Here is an 8,092-nt window from a genome sequence, read left to right as displayed (position 1 = left end):
GTCATAGAGCTGACAAACTATCGGGCAGGCAAATAATGTCAGTTTAGGGATTTTTTTGTTTATTTGTTCAAATGTAAATTCTACAATTAACGCCTTTGAAGGTTACTTAAGAAAAGTGGGGGCCAGACTGGCGACGCTGGAGCCAAAACAGAATACCAAAGGGCTATCAGGTGGGCTATAACCAGTCTAACATTTATTTATCAATATTTTGAGAGAAATATTTTAAGCTGCGGCTTATAATTTTTACTTCCGCTTTTTATTTAACAAATCTATCTATGTCTGTTCAAAATAATATAATAATATATCTTTAACACCTCTTTACCCTTCATCTCAATATAGAACGAAAAAACACCTAAACATGAAAACAAATCTCCAAAACCTGTAGGTTTTTATCCATTGGTGCTGGGCAAGATTCTGTTCTCGATGAAAACCAAAAAAAAAAACTTAAGGAAGATAACAACAAAAAAAGCATGGAATTGCTGCGCAGTCGTAGCTTGGCTGGGGCTAGCTATACCAATAAATAAAGGTGTGAATAGATGCTACAAAATTATTCAATTAAAAGATTAATAAAAAACCAGATATGAACAGAAAAATGCGACGACAACCCATCAATATTTAGATATCGCCACCAAAATGTGACAGTTGCCACCGGACGTATGGCAATAGGAAAGCAAACTAACACACACCGAATCATGTGAGTTCCCCCCCCTAAGAGTGCGAAAGAGACTGAGGAAGATAGAAAAGCAACAACAGCAACACGAAGGCAGCCAAGATATTGATTTGCATGTTCGAAATTGCGAAAAAGATGATTAGGCGGCGCAAGCGCTAATAACTTAATTGCGTATTGCCTTGGTGTGCTATGCTGGAATGTTAGAGTGGTTAGAGGAAAAAAATTTAAAAAAAAAATATTTTTTTTTTTTATTTTTGTAAAGTAGGATGTTTTTCTTAGGCCATTGTTTAATTAGTTGTTTGCTATTAACCAAGAGAAACAAAAACATGCTACACCCATTTTTCAAGGAAGTTCTTTTGGTAAGTTGTGTAGCATATTTTTGTGTTGTTTTTTTTCAATTGTTTACCATTATGTGATTAAATGAAATTGGAATTGTACACTGTTGGGGGAAGTTTCTCAGAATTCTTATGCGTATGATCTCAATATCAAAAATAGAAAATATGTTTGACTACATGATCGAAAAAGGGTAAACCGTTTGATCAATATTTTATGTCAGCTCTGACAACAAAGAATTATTATTATCTCAGATTTGCTCAAATCTTATAAAAACAAGTACAAGCGATCTAAGTTCGTCCGGGCCGAATCTTGGGAATCCACCATCATGGATTGTGCTAGAAATTTATACGAAATAAATTAAGTTGAAGAATATAATTTTATTCTACATACCAAACTTCTGCCGGTTTATATGGGAGCTATATCAGGTTATAGACCGATTTAGACCGTACTTAACACAATTATTGGAAGTCGTAACAGAATCGGACAAAAATTGCGGCTTCCAGGGGCTCAAGAAGTCAAATCGGGAGATTGGTTTATATGGGACCTATATCAGGTTATTGACCGATTTGAACCGTACTTGTCACAGTTTTTGGAAGTCATAACAGACCATCACATGCAAAATATCAGCCAAATCGGACAAAAATTGAGGAAGCCAGAGGCTCAAGATGTCAAATCGGGAGATCACTTTATATGTGAGCTATATCTTAATCTAAACCGATATGATCCATTTGAAATCCCCAACGACCTACATCAATAGTTAGTATATGTGCAAAATTTCAAGCAGCTAGCTTTACGCGTTCAACCGCTATTGACAGACGGACGGGCGGCATGGCTAGATCGACTCAGAACGTCGAGACAATCAAGAATATATACACATTATGGGGTCGTAAACGAATATTAAAGAAATGACTAGATTAGTGTACCCTCATCCTATGATGGTGGGTATAAAAATAGAAAATTTACAGTCGAAACCGCATAACTGCAATACGCTTAAGTGAAAAAACCCTCTTAAGGAAACTTGATGAAATGTACAATTCTTTTTTGGTGCTGTTTCACTTCAGTGAAATATCTTTTTAATGAAAATCTCCGTCTACTTCAATAATTTTTTCATCCCAAATTTCGTTTTTATATGAAACTGAAATCACATAAATCTATGGAAAATCTATCAATGGATTTAAAAACATTTGTGTCACCAATTATAATTTCCAAAAGCATATATTGCCATCTCGCCAAGAATTGCTCCCTTGTGACTCGAGTTTTTTCATACATAACTAGCATCCCGATGGTCCGCTTCGCTACCCCCGTTTTTGATAGCCCTTTTCAGTGTAGGGTTTTCAGAAACCTAGGTAGTCAATCAGTTTATAGGATTATGAAGTTTTTCAATAAATGCGTATAAAATTTCAGAAACCAAAATTTATAGTCAAGGTGTACTTGTATTCCAATTTTGAGAGCTTTAGCTCACTCGGTTAAGAAAGTACCATTTTGTACGTTTGAATACTCCAATATACGAATAAAAATATCTTCTAGTTGTCCAATATATTTTTTCAAGGTACCAACTACACCACAATAAGTACGTTTTCTTCCACATGTAGTATTTTTGTCAGGACTGCATAAATGTTTGTCAAATTGTTTAATTTGGTACCAGATTTGGTACCAATTTGTATGAATTTTTAATAGATCATTTTGTCACCAATAATATAATTCTTAGTTGTACCTACATGCCACATTTCAAATCTGTAGCTTCATCTGTGAATAAAGTACCAAATGGTGACAATTTTGGTACCAAAATATGCGAATGGGAAAAGATCATTTTAGTTGTACCTACATGCTACATTTCAGACTTCTAGCTTCATCTGTTAAGAAAGTACCAAATGGTACTAATATTGGTACCAAAGTATATGAATTTTAAATCGATCATTTAGTCATCCATTATTTATTTCTAAGTTGTACAGGGTGGCTGATGAAAGCCGCTACCAAAAAAAAATGTAATAACTTTTTTTCTATTTAATAATAATAATTTAATAATTAATTTAATTAATTAATTAATTAATTTAATTAATAATAATTTAATAATTAATTTAATAATTTAATTTAACATGAATAAAAGAAAAATGTATTCCATACACCGAAAAAAAAATGTAGCAATATTCATCATTGTAGCAATATTCATCAGCCACCCTGTACATGTACTTACATACCAATTTAAGACTTCTGGCTTCATCTGTAAAGAAAGTACCAAATGGTACCAAAGTGTACGAATTTTGAATAGATCATTTAATAATCCATCATTTATTTCTTAATTGAACCTACATGACAAATTTCGCACCTTTAGCTGCAACTTTAAAGAAAGTTCCAAATGGTACCAAAATGTACGAATTTTTAATAAAACGTTTGGTCACCCATCATATATTTCCTAGTTGTACCGACATGCCAAATTTCATCTCCATCTGTAAAGAAAGTACCAAATGGTACCAATTGCAGTACTAAATGCACGTCTCCTCCCTTTACTCATAGAAAATAATGCTCGAAGTTTCTCACCATTTTTATATGAAATTTTTTCAATATTCATAGCATTTTTTGCCTAAATTTTGTTTCCAAGGAAATAGTTTTTCGCAAATTTAGTGTTGGTCTATGCAAATGTAGACTTATTTGCTACATTTATCAACACTTACACTATTTCCTTCCCTAAGCGACAGAATAAGATACGGCCATTACCTTATTATTGTTAAACGAAAATTCCCGAACTCTTTATATTTTAAGCCTAGACTCTATTAAGCACATCATCCATATTGACGACTCTGATGGATGGATGAATGAATCATCATAACACAATAGTCAAGGTGTTGGTAAAATAACTACAAAACACGAAGGGCACCAATGAAAAGAAAGGGCCATAAAACTAGGTCAATCCTTAAATGTGCTCTGCATACAGAAATCTCTTCATAAGCAAACTTTCCTTAAAGTTCTTTGGAAATGTCAGTTAAGTTTTGCAACGCTTTGTTTTTCCTACTTCTGAAATAAAACATGTTCTTTATGAATACCTTTAAATTATAGAAAAACAAAACAATCAAAAACAACTACATAAATGGGTTCTACATATATTGGAGACTAGTAGTGAGTATCTGCAGTGTGTGTGCACCCACCCATAGGTAAATGGTAGCAGAGAGTGTTACCATTAACTCAAAGTAACGTGTAAATCGAGGGATAGTGTATTCACTTGGTATCAGGCGCACATCAAGTTACAGCACATATAACATGTGGAGCCCACATCATACACCAATGTTGTTTAGTACGGGTACATGAGAGAGAACACAGCAAATATTATAGGAACCTACACACTACCATACACTTTCCTTGCCTTTGTGCTTTGTGGTACGATATCGTACTTTGTATGCATGAGCACTCACCCATACGCATGCCATGCCCCTCCATTGCTGACTGCTAGCTGCCTAATGTCCCATTGTACGTATGAGCAATTGACATAGACGGCAATTTGCCAGTATTTGTATCTGCTCTGTTCTCTGTTGATTATTTGCCATCTAGTGAAATATATGAAAGAGAGCGAGAGGGAGAGCCCAGACTTGTGTGTTTTTCATTATCAAATGCATTGTGGTGAGAGTGTGCGAGTTGAAAGAGTTTAAGCTATTACTGCGAGTGTAAGTAAGTAATGCAGGGGCAGACATTAATGTTGATTTTGTCCGTTAGTCAGTTTCTTGGTGTTAGGGAGCGGGTGGAGGCTGCGTGGGTATGCATAAAGCAATGTGTTTGTTTTATTTATTGATAATGTCTTTGCATTTGCTGTTACTGTTACTATTGTTGATTTCCAGTGTACGATGTGAGGCTTTTTAGCAGTATTAATCTTACTCTTGGGGGAACAGTGTTCCGAAAAAGGTAAAGGGCTGAAGCTTTTGGAATAGAAATAAAATATTGAAGTAGAAGATAAAAGTGAAATGAAGCACTTAGTCATATAAAATAAAAAAAAACATAATTTCAACAACATATGGCCTAACTTCTGGGCTGATTAATGAGCAAATAAAATTAAATAAAATGAAAAACTTTCCTAAGCACAGGAATTCAATGAAATCTCCTCTAATGGCAAAATTTTAAAAAAATGTTCAATGAAATTCTCTCTAAATACAAAAGTCAAATGCAAAATTTCCATGACATTTTTCAAGAAATAAAATTCAAGTGAAATTTTTTCTGTAGATAAAATTCAAGTGAAATTTTTTTATCACACGAAATTCAATGAAATTTTAGACAAAGGTAAAATTTCAGTGAAATTTTTCCACTACAAAATTTTAGTGAAAAATTTTCTAAAGACTAAATTTCAGTGAAATTTTTTTAAATACAAAATTAAATTAAATATTTTCTTAAAAAAAAAATTCAGTAAAAATTTTTTTTTAAATTTTTCTAAGGACAAAGTTTCAGTCGCGGACTATCGGCGGTATCGAGCGGAGAGTCTCAGTGAGGGGACGGGCGGCACCGGCTCTTGCACAAATACCGAGTGTCTATGATGCTCGAATTGACAAGACGAGTTTCTGTAGACTCCCAGACCCAGTCTGTTCTCTAGCTTTAACCCATCCGTGTAACATGATCTTCCAGATGACAATGCAAAGGTTCCCTCAATCCAACACTGTGCTGCAGTGCCTCGCAATCGACCTCAAGTGTCGTCTCAGCTATCCGATTAGAAACTTCTTCCATTCCTTCTAGGTTTCCTATCGTCACCTCGATTATACCGCGATGGTAAGTCCTGCTCTTATCCTCTATCCATTCTTCCATCGCCTTAAGTCTCATGGGAGAATGGAGAGAGGATAGGAGCAGTCATACCATCGTGGTTTAATTAAGTCGACAATTGGAAACTTCGAAGGAATGGAAGAGATTTTCGATCGAATTTTCTGCAAAGACAAAATATCAATGACATTTTTTCCTAATACAAAATTGTAGTAAAATTTTTTCTAAAAAGAAAATTTCAGTAAAATTCTACTTTAAACAAAATTTCAATAAAATTGTTCTTAATAACAAAATTTCCATAAAGTTTTTTCAAGAAAAATAATTCAGTGAAATTTTGATAAAGTTTTATCTTAAGATAAAATTTCCAAAAAAAATTCCTCTAATTTGCTCATTTGAGTTCACGTAGCATTCATTGTGCAAATCGGTCCCCATGCACGATTTGTGATCCTTTGAGTGTGGAACTCTCCCCATACACTTGGTGCTTGGTATTTATACCCTACAGGAAGAGAGATAGACCCATTGATATGTATACCGATCGACTCAAAATCACTTTCTGATTCGATATAGCTATGTCTGTCTTTCTATATGTCAGTCTGTCTGCCTGTACATGTCGCAATTTTCATCCGATCGTCTTCACATTTGGTACATAACTTTTTTGCGTAGAGACGAAGCTTTCTGAAATTGAAAAAAATCAGTTCAGATTAGGATATAGCTCACACATATATATATATATATATATATATATATTCGTCCGATTTGCAATAAAATGGTCATTTGTAAACCGATTCTCTTGAAATTTGACAGGAAGAATTTTTTTATGCAAATCGGGCCCTATGCACCATTTGGGATCTTCTTGGATGTGGGACTCTCCCCATACACTTGCTACACTTGCAAAATCAATAATTTAGAGCATTCCAATGATCGCACGATTTTCACTCCTAGAGCCACTGCAAGCGCATTTGTTGACCAATCTTTCCAAAATTTTGTACAACGTTTTTCTCGAATCGAATTTCACAATATCTGTGAAGTTTGCTCGAAATCGGTTCCGATTTAGATATAGCACCCTTATATATGTTCGTCAGATTTAGAGAAATATTCCAAAAAATTGGTCTTTGGTTAACCGATTCTCTCGAAATTTAGCAGGAAGGATTTTTTACGACTCTCGATATGATTGGTGAATCAGTTTTTTCCAATAAGCGGTTTTGGAACTGTTCGAAAAATTGGCGTTTTTAAAAAAATGGTTTAAAGTTTTGAAAAACTGAATTTTGAATGAAATTTTTTTTTAAATTTCGATCAAATTTATTTAAACTTTTTTTTTAATTGTGAAATGCGAAATTTTGATAGGAATACAAATTTTTTTTTTATTCGATTACATTTTTTAAAGCAACTTGGATAATAGTTTTCTAAAGAAAAAATTTTAATACAATTTTCTCTAAAGACAAAAATTTGCATTAATTTCCTCTATACATAATATTTTGATGGAATTTTCCTTAAGGACGAAATTTCGATAAATTTTGTTTTTTAAGGCAACATTTCTAAGAAATGAAAGTCATAATGGACCATTTTTAAGAAGCCGATTATTTTTGGCAAGATACCGATTTATTAAAAACCCGAATAATTAAAATATTCAAGAAACCTATTGGTATATGAAAACCATAAAACCGAGAACCCTATGCTGGCGACACTTGAAAGTCCTTCAGCCAGTTAAAACTTCTCGAAGAGGTGTCCGCTCAGCTGAATGCCTTTCAGACTATTCTATAAAAAAAAACAGATCCCTTGGCATTGAGCTAAAATGTAAATCGAACATCATCCATTGCCTTAGAGTCAACGTCACATTACAGAATGTTCGTGAGCAAATTTGCCTTACTTCCAACCATCCAGAAACTTTTCTCCCAGTCTTGTTATCAAACAATTGCATACGTGACTTTCTCCTCATTTTTTTCACCCTACTCTTGTAGGAACCCAAATACTGTGCCTAGCCTCGTTAATGTGGTCGGTCGCCTAATGGTCGTGTGTGTTTTTTGCAATTTTTTCTGGTTCTATACAAAAACTACCTTGCCTTGTCCCCCTCGGCCTCACCTAAGGTCCCGCTTCTCTACTATCGCGCCCTCTTGCTTTATTTTCTTTCACTGCACAGCAAAAGCGTTAAGAACTTTATTCACTTAATGGCTGTTGTTGTATTCAATGTTGTTATTGTTGTCGTACGTTTAATCATACCCCAGAGTGTGTGTTTACCGCCCGTCGTCTTCGTCGTCAACCTTTCGTTGAGGTATTGATGCCTGTGGTTTATCGTTCATTCGGCATTTGTTTTTAAGTGAACTTCGGTAAAAATGTTCGCTTTCGGCTTTTGCCGTT

General features: G+C 34.3%; 1 long non-coding RNA gene across 1 annotated transcript; it reads left to right on the top strand.

Moving 5' to 3' along the window:
* Nucleotides 1-4,705: 4,705 nt before the first annotated feature.
* Nucleotides 4,706-5,912, top strand: LOC131997297 (uncharacterized). The gene is made up of 3 exons (XR_009398178.1): nucleotides 4,706-4,751; nucleotides 4,834-4,897; nucleotides 5,422-5,912. It is a non-coding gene; the product is annotated as an uncharacterized LOC131997297 (long non-coding RNA).
* Nucleotides 5,913-8,092: the final 2,180 nt, after the last annotated feature.

Source organism: Stomoxys calcitrans, chromosome 4 (assembly GCF_963082655.1).
Source record: "Stomoxys calcitrans chromosome 4, idStoCalc2.1, whole genome shotgun sequence".
Taxonomy (NCBI): Eukaryota; Metazoa; Arthropoda; class Insecta; order Diptera; family Muscidae; genus Stomoxys; species Stomoxys calcitrans.
This window is presented reverse-complemented; position numbering and strand designations above follow the sequence as displayed.